At 39.4% G+C, this 19634-nt stretch overlaps 1 long non-coding RNA gene and 2 gene segments (V, D, J or C); 1 reads left to right on the top strand and 2 right to left on the bottom strand.

Annotated features, from left to right (window-relative positions):
• The window catches only part of LOC125398559 (Ig gamma-1 chain C region secreted form-like), a 135568-nt gene that overhangs the window by 69040 nt on the left and 46894 nt on the right, over positions 1–19634 (bottom strand).
• Positions 1–19634, bottom strand: part of LOC146892511 (Ig gamma-3 chain C region-like) — a 77503-nt gene that overhangs the window by 11749 nt on the left and 46120 nt on the right.
• Positions 884–2050, top strand: LOC125398561 (uncharacterized). The gene is made up of 2 exons (XR_007231455.3): positions 884–1443; positions 1628–2050. It is a non-coding gene; the product is annotated as an uncharacterized LOC125398561 (long non-coding RNA).

The following is a 19634-nucleotide window of genomic DNA, read 5'->3' as shown; positions in this document are numbered from 1 at the left end:
TATATTTAGGAAGTGGTCTCCTGTGCCCATGCATTGAAGGCTACTTCCCACTTTCACATCTATGAAGTTCAGTGTGGCTGGATTTATGTTGAGGTCTTTGATCCATTTGGACTTGAGCTTTGTGAATGGCAATAGATATGGATCTTTGCCACATGTTGACATGCAAAAACTGGATATTTTTAAGGAACAGCTTTAAGCTATTTAGATTCATAAGGCTATGGGACTTTTTAAGTTTATAAAATGTTTTACATTATTAATATATGAATTTAAAAATAAATCAAAGCTTAGAAATTCAGGCCACAGTATGAGCATCAGACACTAACCACTAGAATCTGGGATGTTCCTTTCTTATGATGTAGCAAGACAATGACCTAAGCAATCTGGCAAAGGGCTTGGAGCAGCATCTCAACCTATGGCTCATGACCCTTTAGGGGTTGCAGGGTAGCCTAGGACCACCTGCATGTTGGATGCTTGCATTAAAGTTCATATCAGTGGCAAAACTGCAGTTGTGAAACAGCAACGAGAATGACTTTCTGGTTGGAAGGTCACCATAGCATGGGGAACTGTGTTGAAGGGTCGCAGCATTAGGAAGGTTGAGAATGACTGGCTCAGAGACTGTTTCTCCTTACGTAAGGTCTACTCATGCTAAAGGACATATGTCTAGCCTCTTTGTCTTTGCTAACTTTGTTAAGCTTAAGCTATTTTAATAAGCTAAGTCATATAAAAATTGTTATATTCTGTTATGGTTTATTATAAAAGGATCAGGAATTTTCTCAGTTTCTTTGATCTGTGTTTATGAGTTAAAAGTTTGATTTTGATACTAAAAGAAGCTTCAATTCAGAAATTATTATTTTTAAGGCACAAATTTAACAGAGATAAAGCTTTAAACTCCTAATCTTATAAAAGCTTATAATTGTAAACTGTTAAAGATAAGTAAGACTTGCCAATTAACAGTCACCTTATAAGTGATCAGATTCTTTAGTGTGTTCAGGTCGACTTGAACTCAAATCAGGGTTAAGTTCCTCTTGCTGTCTTCTTGCTTACAGACCTCATGAATGCTCACTCTTCCTTAGGCCATATCTGAGTTTCTGAAGCTAGGCTCTTCAAGTGTCCCATGTGTCCAGATGAATCACTTAACCTTGCTGCCTAGATTCAGGATGAGGAAGAGTACCCCATGCTGAGGGGTGGCCTAAATCCTGATCCATATCCATCTCTCCTCACCAACTCTTGAACTAAGGGGTGGACATTTATCTTCATCATTCCCCCAAAGTCCAAGGACACATTCTTGATCTCTCTGACCCTTAAGATCACATGTATGGTGGTAGCCAATTCTGCTGGTTTATGATGTGCACATGGCTCAGATGCAGGTCTGGGAAGAGCAATATAACAATACCTTCCATGTGGTCAGCACCCTCCTTATCCTGTGCCAAGACTGGCTGAGAGGTAAGGAATTCAAATTCAAGATCAACAGTGGACCCTTCCCAGTTCTCACTGAGAAAATATTTTCTAAAGTTAAAGGTGGGATCTAGGGAGGTGGACTGTATGGGGGCTGTCCTGGGCCAGGGTACTGAGCTTGGCAAAGATTTTACTTTGGCAGTGACTGCTGTTCTGACTTCTCTCCTCACAGGAAAGGCTCAGATGCTTCAGGAACACACTATGCCTCCACCCAAGGAACAGATGACCAAGATCAAAGTCACTTTTCACCTGCGTGATCATGGACTTTCATCTCAGAGACATTGATATGCAATAACATAGCCATGGAAAACCAGAGCAGAACTTCAGGAACACCCCCACTGCTCATGGACTCTAATGGGTCCTTTTTCCTCCACAGGAAGTGGAGAAGAACAGGAGGCAAGGGGGAAATGTTTTTACGTGCTCTGTGGTACACAAGATCATGCACAGACCACCACACATAGAAGACCCTCTCCCAGACAGTGGATCAATGAGTGCGGCACTCAGTAAACCCTCCAATTCCTAAGGCTACTGATTCCCGTGTATTCCTTCCCTCCACATGAATAAATCACCCAGCACTGCCCTGGGACCCAGTGAAGGTGTCTTGGTTCTTTCTGAGGTAATGTTACATCTATGTGCCTAGGCCAGTGGCTGTGGGGGTCTAGTTAGTGTCCAAGTCCATATCATCAGACTCAGAGCATTTGTGTACATCTGTCCTGGCCTGAGGTCATCCCTCAATAGAGGGAGAGGTTTGGTCCAAAGGGGCTTTCTCCCGTGTTCTGCCTATAGCCAGCTGAGGTGTTAATGCTGATCAAGGCCAACCCCAAGTAATCTCCTAAGGAAAGGAATGCAAGGAACGTATAAATTCTGACTCTTTCCGTCTGTCCTTGACGTTTTTCTCTGCCCAACAGTGCCCCTGTGACTGCAGGGAGCATCTACAACAAACCATTAAGCCCAACCCATTCAACATAGCCCACTCTGCCTCATCTCTCTGGTATATGGGCTAGGGCTGTCTACGAGTGCGGACACTGCCCATCTACCAGATACTCATTTTTGTGCCCTAGAGGGATTGAGGCCAGTGCTCTGGCTGCCCTAGAAGAGGGTCTACCAGATATACACATAGGTGTTTAGCCTGACCCATTAGAACCAGTGTACTTAATATCACTCAGTTCGTGTAATACCTGTGCTCAGAGGTGTACACATGTGTTCTTGCCTAGGTCTTCACAGAGGCACCTCATATAACAGCCACCCCTGTAGGGTGTTCCAATATCTCCAACTGCCACCTCAATATCCACATTTGGGCCATCATAGTCAGACATAGTTCTCATCTTCTGAGGGTACCTTCACCCATCTCTATACACATAGTCTCCGAGGACCAATATGTCCCTGAAGGCCTATCCTTCTACCTTACACAGATGACAGGCCTCCTTCCTTATATGGACCTTCACTGCAGTCAAGGCATCATCAGGCCCAAGCTCTGTCATCACTGTGGCCCTCTGAAGTTGGTGACCAAGGGTCAGGCAGGCTGTAGATCTACTTTCTGTTTGGCTTTAGGCCCTCACTTAGGCCAAACAGACTCAGAACGGAGGGATAAGACATACAGGGAGGACTCCTGGGCAATCTAGGTCACATTATTAGTTCAGTGTTTCTATTGAACCCAAGGACTAAGCAAGAGCAGTTAGGGAAAGGGCTGCTAGCCCAGAGAAGGCAGAAAGCAAAGCTGGCCCTAGGATAGGTCCACCAGCCGAACTTAGCTTGTCCTTTCTCCTGTGCCTCTCTGATGCCCCACCTTCCACACAGGAAAATGCCTCCAGTTTTTCCCTTGTTGGAAAAATAAAACACTGACTGCTCCCTCTCTGTCCAGAGCTGGAACTGGACGACAACTGTGCTGAGGCCCTGGACGGGGAACTGGACGGGCTCTGGACGACCATCACCATCTTCATCACCCTCTTCCTGCTCAGCGTGTGCTACAGTGCCACCGTCACACTCTTCAAGGTCGGCGCCGCTCCCCCACTGTCCCTGTGATGTCTTAGGTTACCATATGGCCCCGTAGTGTTCCCTATACTGCCTCAGTAGCTTCCCCTAACTGTGACCCTCTTTGTATCACACCATCCTCACCTTGCCCCAGTGTATTGCTGCCCCTGGTCTATCATGCCACCACCCCATTGTGAACCTGCTTGGCCATGCTGTCTCCATCTTGTTTCAGGGGCTGCCCACAAGTTATTCTTATCTTTCTCACACTCTGTCCCCATACTTTTCCTACTGTACCCCTCAAGCTTCTCCAGAATGTTCCTCACTCTATTCATTCACCATTGCCAAACCGAATCCATGCTGCCCCCAACACCGGTTCCTACTGTGTCCCCACCCTCTGTGCCATGTCTGTAAAAACTCCCACATCAACTACGGAGACACTTGCTCAATCATGTTAATTGCTGCTCTATTCATGATAGTCACAAACTGGAAAGAGTCTAGATGTTTGTCATCAGATGAGTAGATCAAGGAAATGTGGTACATTTATACAATGGAATATTATTCAGCTGTTAAAGAATGAAATTATGAAAATTTCAGATAAATAGATGAAACTAGAAAAATATCTTGAGTGCGGTAACCCAGACGGGAAAAGATAACATTTGCTTACATGTGGGTGTTAGCTGTTAAGTCTTCATGATCAGACTACAAATCATATAATCACAGAGGTAAGGGACTTGGGGGAGGGAAGGATCTTTTTAGGAGGATCCTACAGATGGAAGGAGCTTAGTGAGACTGGAAAAGAAAAACCAAACAGGAAAGGGGAGGGAAGAGGAGGGTAAGGAACAGAATGTGGGCTAAAACTAAGGACCATCTGAGGGGTTGAATGGAATCTTGATATAATAGAAGCATCTTAAACATGAGCTCTCCAGCTAGGGAATCAGGAATCAGGTAGGCTAAGAGCAGATCTTCCCCTTGTTACAAGGTAGCCCACCAGAGATGAACACCAGACACAGTTATAGTCTATTAAAAGTTTTTATTCCAGACTGGTGGGACTGCACTCAGGTATTTGGGACCTAAGTATAGTACTGAGAATTTAGAACAAGAGACATTTATTTATTTATCTCTTTACCAAGTTTCATTTTTTCTACATTTATTCTTCTTTCATACATTACTGTAACATGAAGGGGCCAGGCCTGCTTGTTTGTTGGGGTTCTTGTCCTGCCCTGTTCCCCCAGCTGTTTAGTCCCAGAGAAAAATCACACAAGAGATCTCTATAAGTTATAAAGCTGATTGGCCCATTAGGTCAGGCTTCTTACTGGCTAACTCTCACATCTTGATTAACCCATTTTTCTGATCTATGTTAGCCATGTGGCTCAGTACCTTTTTCAGTGGGGCAGCTCACATCCTGCTGCTTTGGTGTTCTGGGCAGGAGTGGGAGGAATCAGCATCCCCTTCCCCAGAATTCTCCTGCTCTCCTTGCATCATTTCCACTTCCTGTCTGGTTTTCCCACCTATACCTCCTGTCTGGCCAATCAGCGTTTTATTTAAAACATGATTGACAGAATACAGACAATTCTCCCGCAACACTTTCCCCTCTTTTTTTTTTTTTTTAAAAAAAAAAAACAACAAAGGAAAATATCCATAGTCCATTTTTTTGGGAATGTGGGCATAGTATTCCAGGCTACTTCCTGCTGGTTGGGGGTGCTGATAATCTTATGGGGACCTAAAGAAAATTTAGAGTTATGATCAAGTACTGACTGAAGTATCCTGTGAGTCTTGATCATCTCAGGCAGCAGTCTTGAATCTGTTCTGGATGAAGAACTCAGACATCTGGGCCATCTGTTCCTACCGGAGATTGCTCAGGTGGTCTCCCTTGGTCAAAGATGATTTTTCTTAACTCTGAATAAATCCAGAGCCTCTCGTTTTCTGTGGAAACAAAAGCAAAATCTCTTCTCCAAAGTAACATACCTTTTGACTTCAATTTTGAAGCTAAGGTATTTTCAAAATACCTATTTTGGATTAATTCTGCAGCATCTATAAGCAAATACCTTTTAGTAGCTGTTGCTCCTTCCTCAGCGTTCAAACAATTTGAAGAGAGCATAATAGCATACAGTATCAAGATTCTCTGTGTATTTTCCATCTTTATGTGGCTTTATTTTAACCTCTATTTCTTTTATTTTTACTTTTAACTTTTGGCTTTTTGAGACAGGTTCTCTGCATATCTTTGTCCTGGAACTCCCTCTGTAAATCAGGCTATCTTTGAACTCCCAGAGATCTGTCTGTCTCTGCCTCCCAGGCTACTCGTTCTTTGCTGGTTTTTTTTTTTTTTACTCTGAGAACTTTAACCTTTAGCCTGTATATATTTTTAACACAATGTAAACCATTTAGAGGTTTTCTTACTCTTTGAATCTCTCTTTACTGTGTATCTCTCTTTTTCTGACCACATGGGTCTTTAATTTGCTAAGGAATATGGAGAAACCAACACTCAAAAGCTCCTATGGTTTTTCAAGGTCCTTGCCAGGAAGCAAGCTGCAACATTGTATCCATCGGGACAGCCTGCTTGAAAGAGTCAGAGTTTTCCCTGGCAGGACGGCCCAGAAAGCCAGTATTTTAAAACAGCACAGTTTTTTTTTACTGCTGTGGCTGAAAACTAAAATGTTTTATTCTAGTCTTTCCCAGGCTTTCTCAGGCTTTCTGTGGATGCAGTTATCCACCTGGGCACCATTCTCATTATATCTGGACAGCCCCACAATGATGACTCCTCCAGGACTATGATAACATCACTAAGCTGAAAAACACCACCTAAGGATCAGCTTTGGAGGACAAACTGCTCAGAATAATTTCAAGGTGGCTAGTTGAGATGATTCAGCCTCACAGACTACAGAAGTCAGGATTTGAGACAAGCCCTGCACTTTTCCGTTATGCATAGACTGGACAAAAACCGGATATAGCTACCTCTCCAAAGACTTGATAATTAACCCAAATTTTCTTTTTAGGATCCCCTAAAGGTAACATTGCCCCAGACAGCAGGAAGTAAATTTAAGAATACAACACCCACATTCCCAAGAGGTAGGGTGGGTAGTTTTGGTCATTCAATGGATTATGGTTATCTGTTATTGTTTGGGGGGATAATTGCAAGTCTTTACCGGCAATAGTCAGGATAAAAGCTAAACAAAGCAAAGTTTTTGTTTTGAAAAGAAAAAAGGGGGCTATACATATGATAGGATAAAAGGGTAGATTATTGAATCTACTCTGAAATGAAAATGGGAGAATATAGATATAATAAGATAAAAGGTATATTATTAAATTTACTTTAAAAAAGCAACTACTAGTTTTAAATGTTTTACATTGGATTGGACTTTCATATATTGTATACAAACTTTGTGTATTGATATAAATTTGAAATTCATTTTATTAGAACATACTGTGCATACATTTTTACTCTCGTTCAAGGTATTGTGCCTATGTAACTCATTTAACAATGTACTGCAAATTTCTAGTCCTTGAAAATTTTATTACTAATTGTTTAGGATAATAAGAAAATGCAGGTTAGTAGTTAATCACCTATTATAATTCAACTTGTAGTCACATTAGGTATGTTTTCAAGGTCAGACAGATATATTTTAAACAGACAGGTCATCTTCAAACACTTCAGAGTCTACAGAATATGGCATTTAATAGGTTTTAATAACACAGATTTTTTTCCTTTTTTATTAATGACAATGAGACATGTCTGCTCCTGGCAGCACCAATCTACTTCAGAAAAGATAATGGGCATCAAAGAAACTCCACACAGAATTTGCTTTCTTTGTGAAAAAGGTAAGCCACTGGGTAAGAAAGTGCCCTTGTACCAACTGCTGACAGTTTGCTGTCTTAATGGGACAAGCAGGGCACAAAAGAGAGTGACTGCCAAACTTTGCCCAGACAAGGTGGGACAGTTCTTCAAAAATCCTGCTTCACAGAAATTCTGTCAGATATTCTAGGTCTGTAGACTAAAGGTGGATACCCCAATGTTTCAGAGGAACTTTGGGTGACTGTCTAGGAAGTCAGTTATTTCTTTAATTTCTTACATTTTTTGGAAGTCACTTTCTCATACTTCCTGCTTACTCAGTTAATACTATTTCCTTCTCAGATCTCTGAGGGATTTGAAGACTAGATAGTTATAGTTTTCCTTGATTAATCAGATGCGGAAAACAAGTTATGATAGAAAGTAAGTTAGGTACAGGACTTTGGACTTATCAAGATATTATATATACAAAGTATTTTCTCTGTATTTGTCAAATACAAATGGACTAGACATTGATGATGTATTTATTGCCTGTGTATATTGTATATAGTCATTGTACCTATTGCACATAGTTTTCTTATATTATTTATAATCTTCTTTTTTTTTAACTTTAGACAAAAAGGGGAAATGTAGTGATATTTTATTTGTATTCTAATAAATAAAGTTTGCCTAAAGATCAGAGAATAAAACAGCCCCACTGGTCAGTCTTGCAGACAAGGTGGTAACACACACCTTTAATTCTAGTAGCCACACTAGTTTGCCATATAAATGGGTGGTACATACCTTTAATCTCAATGGTGCACACTTCTAATCTAAACTAGAGAGGAGTATAAAATGGGAGGAAACAGCTCATAGACACAGTCTCATTCCTGGAGGCAGGATTGCCATTTCTGACTAAGGTAAGAGTCAGTAGTTGGCTTTTTTTGCTTTTTTGACCTTCAGGTTGAACCTGAATTTATGTCTCTGAGTTTTTATTATTCATGCTACATAGTGGCAACAAAATATTCTGTTAATATTGATTTTTCTTCTTTCCATATTAGGTAACTCTTCTGTCATGAGACAGAGATTTTGAGTTTTACTTTAATAAACATGCTTGAGATTAAAGGAAAGAGCCACATTCTAACTCCAAAGCCAGCTTTAATCTTTAATTGTGCTTGAACTAGAAAAAGACTATTTGCTTTATATGTCTGTAAAGAACAGCAGAAACAAACATTTGAGATTTATAAAATTTTATAAAATTTGAGATTTATAAAATTGGAAATGTGTTATACTAATTGGCCAATTTACTCTTTTTCATGGACATTTTTTTTCTAGATGATTCATCTGTTTTCTTCAAATGTTTCATTTGTCCAGCAATCTTTAGATTCCTTAGCTGAATGCCTTTATTCTCCTGTAGAGACAAAGATAAAACCCTTCCCGAACCCTAATTTTGGGGAGATTCTCTTTTTGCAAGTTATATCTGATCAAATGAAAAACTTTATTAGTTTTATAGGTTAGATTAAATGACCATGGTGCATGATGAACTATCATCTGTTCTAATTAAGAGGTTTCTCTTGTTAAAATAGAATTCTTATCAATTTTGATGGTATCCATAGTTTTTCTTCTGTGGAAACAAAAGCACAATCTCTTCCCCAATGTAACACATGTCCTGGTTTCCTTCCTGAGGTCAGTACATCTTTAAAGTGTATTGGCTGATTTAATTCTATAGTTTTTTCTTACTATCCAATGTCTCTCTGCAGCTGTTGTTCCTTTCTCATTAGCATTTAGAAAATTCAAAGTTAATAAAGCAATATTAATTGACTTCTACAGGCTTTCTGATCTCTGAAATCCCTATGAGTCCTGATCAGTTGATTTCATGGGCCATGCTCTCATGGTGTCTCTGAACTCTCTAATTCCTCCAATCCTTCCTCCTACTCCTCTGCAAGACTCCCCAAGCTCTGCATAATGTTTGGCTGTGGGACTATGCATCTATTCCTGTCAGTTGCTAGATGAACTGGTCTCTCTGGATTAGGATTGTCCCAGTCTCTAATCCCAGAATACTCTGTAGGCAGGACAAACTGTATGACAAAGATTTTGTGTCTGGGTTGGTGTCCCAATCCCTCTACTTGAGTCTTTCCTTGCTACAGAAGATGGAACTTTGTGTCTCCCATTACTAGCAGTCTTTGCTAGGGTTACTCTAGATTTCACAGTTTCCATTATACAGGTTACCACCTTTCCCCTCAAGTGTCCCCTAATTCCAGTCTTCCTCCCCTTAATTCCCCTTGTTCCCAACCCTACCTATTCTAGTCAGCCTTTAAAATTATTCTATTTCTTCTCCCCAGGAAGAACCTTCTGTCCCCTCTTGTTACTTAGACTCTCTGGGTCTCTGGACAGTAGAATGGTTATCTTTTACTTTATAGCTAATATTCATTTATGTATAAGTGTATATCATGTTTGTCTTTCTGAGTATGGGGGACATCACTCAGAATGATCTTTTTCTAGTTCCAACCATTTGCCTGCAAATTTCATGATGTCATTGTTTTAACAGCTGAACAATGCTCTATTGTGTAAATGCATCACATTTTCTTTATCCATTCTTTGGCAGAGGAACATTAAGGTTGTGTGGTGGTTTTAAATAAAATGGCTACCAAGGGAGGGAGTGGCACTATTAGGCCTTGTTGGATTAGGTGTGATCTTATTGGAGGAAATTTGTCACTGTTGAGGCGGGCTTTGAAGTCTCATATATACTCAAGATATCATCCAGTGTCTCAGACCTCTTCCTGTTGCCTTGGCATCAAGATGTAGAATTCCCAGTTCCAGCACCATTTCTTTCTGAACACTGTCATGCTTCCTGCCATGACTGAATTGTAAATGAGCTATTGTAGGATAATTGTTCACGTGTAAAGATGGGTTCCTGTGATATCACAATCCTAATATGTGTAATAAACAGCTGAATGGACAGTAATAGGTAGAAGAGACAGGCAGAATTTCCAGACAGAGAGAGGAAGAGGAAATAATTAAGGTACATGAGAGATGTCAGTCAGACATGGAACTAGTGAGACACACAGAATAGAACAGAGATAAAAGCCACATGGTAGGATGTAGATTCATGAAAATATGTGATAAGGTATAAGAGCTAGCTAAAAACAAGCTTAAGCTAAAGGTCAAGCTCTAATAAAGAATAGCAAGTCTCTGTGACATTATTTGAAAGCTGACCAGCAGGACACAGAAAGACTGGCTCTGTATAATGACCAACATGGGGCTTGAATATTCAGAGATAGGGTCTGGGAAAGCTGAGAAAAGTTCTGGACAAAAAGTCAGTTGTGGCTTCCTAGTCCTGTAGTCTTGCAGGCTGGCCAGTACATAGCATACAGAGATATATTACTGGTCACTGCATGTGGGCTAGAACCAGTTGCCAGTTCTTACACTAAGCTAAGCTGTGTGGTGGCCTACATGGTAATTAAAGATTTGTCTCAAGCTGTCAGAGGGCACTGCAGGTGCTGCGGGGAGGACCTCTCTGCACCATGCAGGTATTAAATAAAGCCAGGTTGAGACAGAGAAAACTTCTCAAAAGGTGCTTTATGTTTAAAAATGTGCTTAGATGTTAAGGAAAGAAAAGAACGGGTATAGACATTCATAGAAAAAATGAATAGTTTAAAATATTAAAGTCTATAAAGATAGAATAAAGTAATATAAAAAGAATAAGTCACATAGAGAAGGAAAATGTACAGAATGCCTAGATTTTGTTGGTGTTTTGTTGACTTTTATTTTTTAAATACTAATGTATAAAATACAATATCTGCTGAGAGATGTGGATTATGGAAATTGCTAAATTAAACCCACCTATATATTTTAGAAATGTCTTAACTTCAAAATGGAAGTCAGAAAACATGTTGCATTGGAGGAGAGGTTATGCCTTTGCTTCCACAGGGAACAAAATGTAATGATTCTCTTCAAAATTAATGAGGTTCAGATTTGATTGTGGGAGACCTCCTGAATCTTGGCTACAGGCATGAAAAAAGAAAAAAAGAAAATCTACCAGACAGGTGACATATGTGCTGATCCGTCTATTATGGGAACAGCTCTGAGGCTGAATGGAGACATGATAAATCTTCTTGGCTATAGATTCCTCACAACTTATTATTACATGCAATCCTTTCATATGACATGGACAGAAGTTGGGTTATATAGTCCAAACAGGCTTATAAAGTTAATAGATGTCTTTTGCCTGTCCAAACATAAAACACCTTTGACTGACTTGTACATACTTATTCCATACTTGTTTTCATGCATATATCCATATGCATAAATTTAAAAAGTTGTGTTTTTCTGCTCCTGTGCTGAGAGGATCCAGACAGGTGAGTGAGTGGTCGCACAGCTGGATGGTACTGGGAAACTGAGTACAGGCCCCTTCCAACTCCCTAAGCTTTTCTGGCCATCCAGGGGGGGTGTTTCCCAGCTACTGGCTCTCTTTAGCACATTCCAGCCTGCCCCCAAGCACCCCTTTTCATCTGTGAGGTCCTTGGATCCCCAAACCCAGCTTGCTCCAGGACTGAGAAGTTGGGGAGCCAGTGGGAGTGTCCCTGCTGCTGGAACTTCTTGTACTGCTCCACCCAGCATCCCAAGCCCACATTTTTGTCTGCGAGGTCCTTGGAGCCAGACAAGAGCCCCTGCTTCTGTGCTGAGAGGATCCAGACAGGTGAGTGAGTGGCCCCATGGCTGGATGATCCTGGGGAACTGAGCACAGGTCACCTCCAACACCCTAAGCTTTTCTGGCCATCCAGTGGAGTGATTCCTGGCTGCTGGCTTTCTTTAGCACATTCCAGCCTTCCCTAGGCACTCCTTTTCATCTGCATGGTTGAATTCCCCCAACACAGCTTAATTCAGGACAGAGGGGATCTGAGAGCCAGCTCCAGTGCTGAGGGCAGACCAAGAAAAACTTTCAAGTACACAGTCAGTCACAGCAAAGATTGGACCAAGACGTTAAGACTCTGCTAGCCTTATTTGAAAGAAGAGATGGGTAGGTACTAATGCAAGAATTCTTCCAACAATCTTCCAGAATCCAGCGAACACTCAACAGGAAGACTTGAACACCCTAATCCAGAAGAAGTAGAAGAAATTGACTTTAAACATAACCTTATGAAAATGATTGAGACCCTTAAACAAGAAGTGAAAAACTCCCTTAAAGAAATAAAAGAAAGGACAAAGAAAAAGTTAGAAGAAATTAATAAATCCCTCAAAGATACCCAAGAAAACAAAGAAAAAGCAATCAAACAGGAAAGGAAACAGTTTAAGACTTAAAACTGAAATGGAGGCAATGAAGAAAACACAAACTCAGGGATGGCTGGATATGGAAAAATCTGGGTAAATGAACAGGGACTACAGAGACAAGCAAAACCAACAGAATACAAGAGAAGAAGAATCTCAGATGCTGAAGACACTATAGAGAAAATAAATGCACTGATCAAAGAAAACAGCAAATCCAACAAATTCTCTTTACAAAACATTCAGGAAATCTGGGACACCTTAAAAAGAACAAACCCAAGAATAATAGGGGTAGAAGGAAAAGAAGAATTACATCTCAAAGGCCCAGAAAATATGTTCAACAAAATTATGGAAGAAAACTTTCCCAACCTAAAGAACGATATTCCTATGAAGGTACAAAAAGCATACAGAACACCGAATAGACTGGGTCAAAAAAAAATCCCCTCGCCATATAATAATCAAAACACAAAACATACGGAATAAAAAGAGAATATTTAAGAGCTGCAAAAAACGGTCAAGTAACTTATAAAGGTAAACCTATCAGACTTACACCTGACTTCTCTATGGAAACCATGAAAGCCAGAAGGTCCTGGATAGAGGTATTGCAGAAACTAAGAGACCATGGATGCAAGCCCAGACTATTATACCCAGTCAAGGTTTTGTTCATCATCAATGGACAAAACAAGATATTCCAGGATAAAAACAAATTTGAACAATACATAGCCACAAATCCAGCCTTACAGAAAGTAATAGAAGGAAAATCACAACCCAAGGAATCCAACAATGCCTACGAAAACACAGACATCTAACAACCCTTTACCAGAACAACTCAAAGAATGGAAACACACAAAAACTACCATCAAAAAAAATCAACTGGAGTTAACAACTACTGGTCATCAATAACACTTAATATCAATGGTCTCAATTCACCTATAAAAAGGCACAGGTTAAGAGATTGGATGCGAAAACAGGATCCAATATTCTGCTGTTTACAAGAAACACACTTCAACCACAAAGTCAGACATTTACTGAGAGTAAAGGTTAGGAAAAGGTTTTTCAATCAAATGGACCTAAGAAACAAGCAGGTGTGGCTATACCAATTTCTAACAAAATTGACTTCAAACTAAAATCAATCAGAAGAGATGGAGATGGACACTTTATACTCATAACAGGAGTAATTCATCAGGATGAAGTCTCAATCCTGAATATCAATGTCCCTAATATAAAAGCACCCACTTATGTAAAAGAAACATTACTATAACTCAAGGCACATATCAAAACCCACACACTAATAGAAGGAGACTTCAACACTTCTCTCTCACCAATGAACAGGTCAATCAAACAGAAACCTAACAGAGAAATAAGAGAACTAATGGAGGTAATGAATCAAATGCACTTAACAAACATATATAGAACATTCCACCAATAACACGAAAGAATATACCTTCTTCTCAGCACCTCATGGAACCTTCTCAAAAACTGATCACATACTTGGTAACAAAACAAACTTCCACAGATACAAAAAAATATTAGTAACCACCTATGTCTTATCAGATAACCATTTAGTAAAGCTAAATTCTTTACAAAACAATAATTCTACCCCCAGAAGGCCTACAAACTCATGGAAACTGAACAGTCAACTACTGAACCACCCCTGGGACAGGGAAGAAATAAAGAAAGAAGTTAAAGTCTTCCTTGAATTTAATGAAAATAAAGACACAACATACCCAAGCCTATGGGACACTATGAAAGCAGTGCTAAGAGGAAAGTTCATAGCTCTAAGTGCCCACATTAAAAAAATAGAGAAAGTTCATTAGAGACTTAACAGCACAGCTAAAAGCTCTAGAAAAAAGAATCAGACTCACCTAGGAGGAGTAGAAGACTGGAAATAATCAAACTGAGGGCTGAAATCAACAAAATAAAAACACAGAAAACAATCCAAAGAATCAATGAAACAAAGAGCTGGTTCTTTTAGAAGTCAAGAAGATTGACAAACGTTTATCCAAACTAATCAAAAGGCAAAGAGAAAACACGCAAATTAACAAGATCAGAAAAGAAAAGGGGGACATAACAACAGACACTGAGGAAATTCAGAGAATCATTAGGTCTTACTACAAAAGCTTATATGCCACAAAGTTGGAAAATGTAAAAGAAATGGATTTGTTTTTAGATAAATACTAGTTACCAAAATTAAATCAAGACTAGGTGAACAATTTAAATAGACCTATAAGTCATGAGCAAATAGAAGCTGTCATAAAAACCTCCCAACCGAAAAAAGCCCAGGACCAGATGGTTTTAATGCAGAATTTTATCAGAACTTCCAAGAAGAGCTGATACCTATATTCCTTAATGTGTTTCACATAATAGAAACAGAAGAGTCATTGCCAAACTCTCTTTATGAAGCTACAGTTACCCTGATACCAAAACTACACAAAGACCAAAAAAAGAAAGAGAATACAGACCAATCTCACTCATGAACATCGATGCAAAAATTCTCAGTAAAATTCTTGCAAAGCAAATCCAAGAACACATCAAAAAATTATCTATTATGATCAAGTAAGCTTCATCCCAGAGAGGCAGGGCTGGTTCAACATATGAAAATCAATGTAATCCATCATATAAATAAACTGAAAGAAAAAACCTTATGATCATTTCATTAGATGCTGAAAAAGCATTTGACAAAATTCAATACCCCTTTATGATAAAGGTCTTAGAGAGGTTAGGGATATAAGGATCATACCTAAATATAATAAAGACAATATATAGCAAGCCAACAACTAGTATCAAATTAAATGGAGAGAAACTCAAAACGATTCCACTAAGATCAGGAACAAGACAAGGCTTTCCACTCTCTCCATATCTCTTCAACATAGTGCTTGAAGTTCGAGCAATAGCAATAAGACAACATAAGGAGATCCAGGAGATTTAAATTGGAAAACAAGAAGTTAGACCTTTGTTATTTGCAGATGACATGATAGTGTACATTAGTGACCCCAAAAACTCTATCAGAGAACTCCTACCTTCAGTGATGTGGCAGGTTACAAGATCAACTTAAAAAAATCACTAGCCCTTCTATACACAAAGGATAGAGAAGCATAGAGGGAATCAGAGAAACTCACCTTTCATGATAGCCACAAATAGCATAAAGTATCTTGGGATAACTCTAACCAAGGAAGTTAAAGATCTATTTGACAAGAACTTTAAGGCTTTGAAGAAAGAAATTGAAGAGGACACCAGAAAATATAAGGATCTCCCATGCTCTTGGATGGGTAGGATCAACATAGTAAAAATGGCAATTCTACCAAAAGCAATATAGATTCAATGCAATACCCATCAAAATCCCAACAAAATTCTTCACAGACCTAGAGAGAACAATAATCAAGTTTATATGGCAAAACAAAAAACCCAGGACAGCCAAAACAATCCTATACAATAAAGAAACTTCTAGAGGCATTACCATCCCTGACTTCAAACTCTATTACAGAGCTACAGTATTGAAAACAGCTTGGTACTGGCATAAGAACAGAGAAGTCGACCTATGGAATCGAATAGAAGACCCGGATATTAACCAACAAACCTATGAACACCTCATTTTCAACAAAGGAACTCAAAGTATACAATGGAAGAAGGAAAGCATCTTCAACAAATGGTGCTGGCATAACTGGATGTCAACCTGTAGAAGAATGAAACTAGATTCGTATCTATTACCACGCACAAAACTCAAGTCCAAATGGATTAAAGGCCTCAATATAAATTTGACTGCACTGAACCTGGTAGAAGAGAAAGTGGGAACTAGACTGCAACACATGGGCACAGGAGACCACTTACTACATATAAGCCCAGTAGCACAGTCAATAAGGGCAACAATGAATAAATGGGACCTCGTGAAACTGAGAAGCTTCTGTAAAGCAAAGGACACTGTCAATTAAGACAAAAAGGCAACCCATTGAATGGGAGAAGATCTTTTCCAACCCCGCATCAGACAAAGTTCTGATCTCCAAAATATATAAAGAACTCAAGAAACTAGACTTTAAAATTCTAATTAACCCAATTAAAAAATGGGGCTCTGAACTGAACAGAGAATTCTCAACAGAAGAAGTTCAAATGGCCAAGAGACACTTAACATCATGATCAACTTTCTTAGCGATCAGGGAAATGCAAATCAAAACCACTTTGAGATACCATCTTACACCTGTCAGAATGGCTAAAATCGAAAACACCAACAATAGCCTTTGCTGGAGAGGATGTGAAGTAAGGGGAACACTCATCCATTGCTGGTGGGAATGCAAACATTTACAACAACTTTGGAAATCCATGCGGCGGTTTCTCAGGAAATTGGGAATCAACCTTACCTCAGGATCCAGCAATTCTACTCTTGGGAATATACCCAAGAGATGCCCAATCATACTACAGAAGCACTTGTTCAACTATATTCATAGTGGCATTATTTGTAATAGCCATAACCTGTAAGCAAACCAGATGCCCCTCAATGCAACAATGGATAAAGAAAGTGTGGAATATATACACAGTAGAGTCCTACTCAGTGGTAAAAAACAGTGACATCTTGAATTTTGCATGCAAATGGATGGAAATAGAAAACGCTATCCTGAGTGAAACAACCCAGACCCTAAAATATGAATATGGTATATACTCACTTATTAGTGGATTCTAGCCTTAAACAAAGGACACTGAGCTTCTAATTCACAATCCTAGAGTACCTAAGTGATAAGGTGGACCCTAAGAAAAGCATATATAGATCCTCCTGGAAATTGGAAGCAGACTAGATCACCAGGTGAAAGTTGAGCATGGGGTTGGGGTGGAGCTTGGGGAAGGGGTGAGGGGGAGAGAGAAGGGAGAAGGGGAACATTGGGGAGAACTTGGGATAGTGGGATAGTTGAGATGGAGGTAGGACAGATATGGGAGCAGGGATGAAGATATCTTAATTAAGAGAGGCATTGTGGGGTTCACAATATGCTTGATTTTAGAGAGTGTCCCAGATGTCCACAGGAATGTCCCCAGCTAGGACCATGAACAGTGTAGGTGAGGGTGCCTGAACTGGCCTTATCCCGTAGTCAGACTGATGACTATCTTGAATATCTTCATAGAACCTTTGTCTGCTGACAGATGGAAATAGAGATAGAGACTCACATGGGAGTACTGGACTGGGCTCCTAAGGTCCAGTTGAAGAGCAGAAGGAGGGATATTATGACCAAGGAAGTCATGACCACGAGGGGTTGTTCCACCCACTGAGACAGTGTGCCTGATGGGTAGCTCACCAATGGGAGCTCACCAAGGCAGCTGGACTGGGACTGAAGGAGCATGGAATCAAACTGGACTCTCTGAATGTGGCTGACAATGGGGGCAGACTGAGAAGCCAATGATAATGGCACTGGAATTTGTCTCTACTGCATGTACTGTCTTTTTGGGATCCTAGTCTATTTGGATGTATACCTTCCTAAGTCTGAATGGAGTGGGGAGGGCCTTGGACTTCCCACAGGGCAGGGTACTTTGCCCTTTCTTAGGACTGGAGAGCGAAGGGGAGAGGGTAAGTGGGGGAGTAGGAGGGAAGTAGGAGGAGGGGAAGAAGTAGAAATTTTGATTCCTATTATTTATAAAGTAATAAAAAATCAGAGAAAAAAATTGTGTTTTCAGAAAAAAGAACATAGACCAATGAAGACAAGTGGCCCAGGTGATCCAGTCTCTCAGAATGCCTCTGTTGCAGTTTCTTTCAAATTCTGAATCCAGAACAACTTCAAGCTGCTGGCTGAGATGGTCCAGCCTCACAAGCTATCTAGCCAAGACTTCAGATAAGCTCTACACTTTCCCATCATACATAGATTAAACAAAAAATAATACAGCTAGCTCTTCTAGGACTTGACCATTACCCCAATTTTCTCAGGGTCTCCTAAAGATGCCGTTACCACAAGATAACAGGAAGTAGTCTAGAGAACATGATATCCACATTCCCAAGAGGTGGGGGTGGTTGGTTTTTAGTCATTCAGTGGGTTATGAATGCCTGTCCTCATTTAGGAGTTGGTTACAAGTTGTTATTGGTCATGGTTAGGAAAAAAAAGCTGAACAAAGATTAGATTCAGAAAAAAAAGATTAGATTCAGGGATCTCTTTCTGAAGAGAAAAATGGGAGATATAGTATAGAAATTAAGGAATTAAAGGGTGGATTGTTGAGTATATTTTCAACAATCAGTAGTCTCAAGTATTTTACATTGGTATGGATTTTTGTATATTGTTACAAATTTAAAGTTCTTTTTGTTATAGTGTATATGTTTCTACTCTTGTTTAAGGTAGTGTACCTATGCAGCTCATTTTAAAATGTAATGAAAAGTTTTAGTCCTTGAATGTTATTTAGACTAGTAAAGAAAGACAGGTTAATAGTCATCTGTAACAATCAAACTTATAGTCATGTTTGGTATGTTATCATGGTCAAACAGATATGTTTTAAATATATAGTGTTCAAACACTTCAGAAATCTACAGAATATGGTATTTAAGATGTTTTAACAACACAAGCCTTTTCAATGCGGTGAGAGACACATATGTTCCTGACAGTTCCAATTTACTTCAAAAAAGGGGATGGACATGGAAAAACCTCCATAGAAGTTTGCTTTCAACATGGAAAAGCTACCGTTTGGACAACTGATTGCCCTTATTTTGACTGCTGCCAGTATGATGTACAAATTGGATGAGAAGGCAGCTGCCAAGCTTTGCCAAGACAAAGTAACACAGTCCTTCAAAATTCCTGTTTCACAAAAGTGTATAACAAATATTCTAGGCCTATGGGCCAAAGATGTATGCCCCAAAGTTACAGACAAACCTTGGGTGATTGTCTAGGCAGTCAGATCTTCATTTCTATAGTTTTGGAAGTTGTTTACTCTGGACTTCCTGTTTATACAGGTAATGTTACATCCTTCTTAGGTCTCTGAAGAAGTTAAAGATGAGATAATTATAGTTACAATTTTCCTTGCACCAAATTCAGCAAAAATTACGTAAGTGATATAAATTTTATAAGTTTGAAAAACTAACAACTAAAGTTGTTTATCTAAGATGTTTTAAGGTTGAGAAAATATTTTTTATGATGGTAATAAAAGTTTTGATAAAAAGTGTGTTAGGTATAGAACTTTGGATTCACCAAGATAGGATAGATAATACAGTACTTTTTCTGAA

The sequence above is a fragment of the Myodes glareolus genome, chromosome 11 (genome assembly GCF_982192425.1).
Source record: "Myodes glareolus chromosome 11, mMyoGla1.1, whole genome shotgun sequence".
Classification (NCBI taxonomy): Eukaryota; Metazoa; Chordata; class Mammalia; order Rodentia; family Cricetidae; genus Myodes; species Myodes glareolus.
The sequence above is the reverse complement of the archived record's forward strand: the minus strand, read 5'-3'. Positions and strand labels throughout refer to the sequence as shown.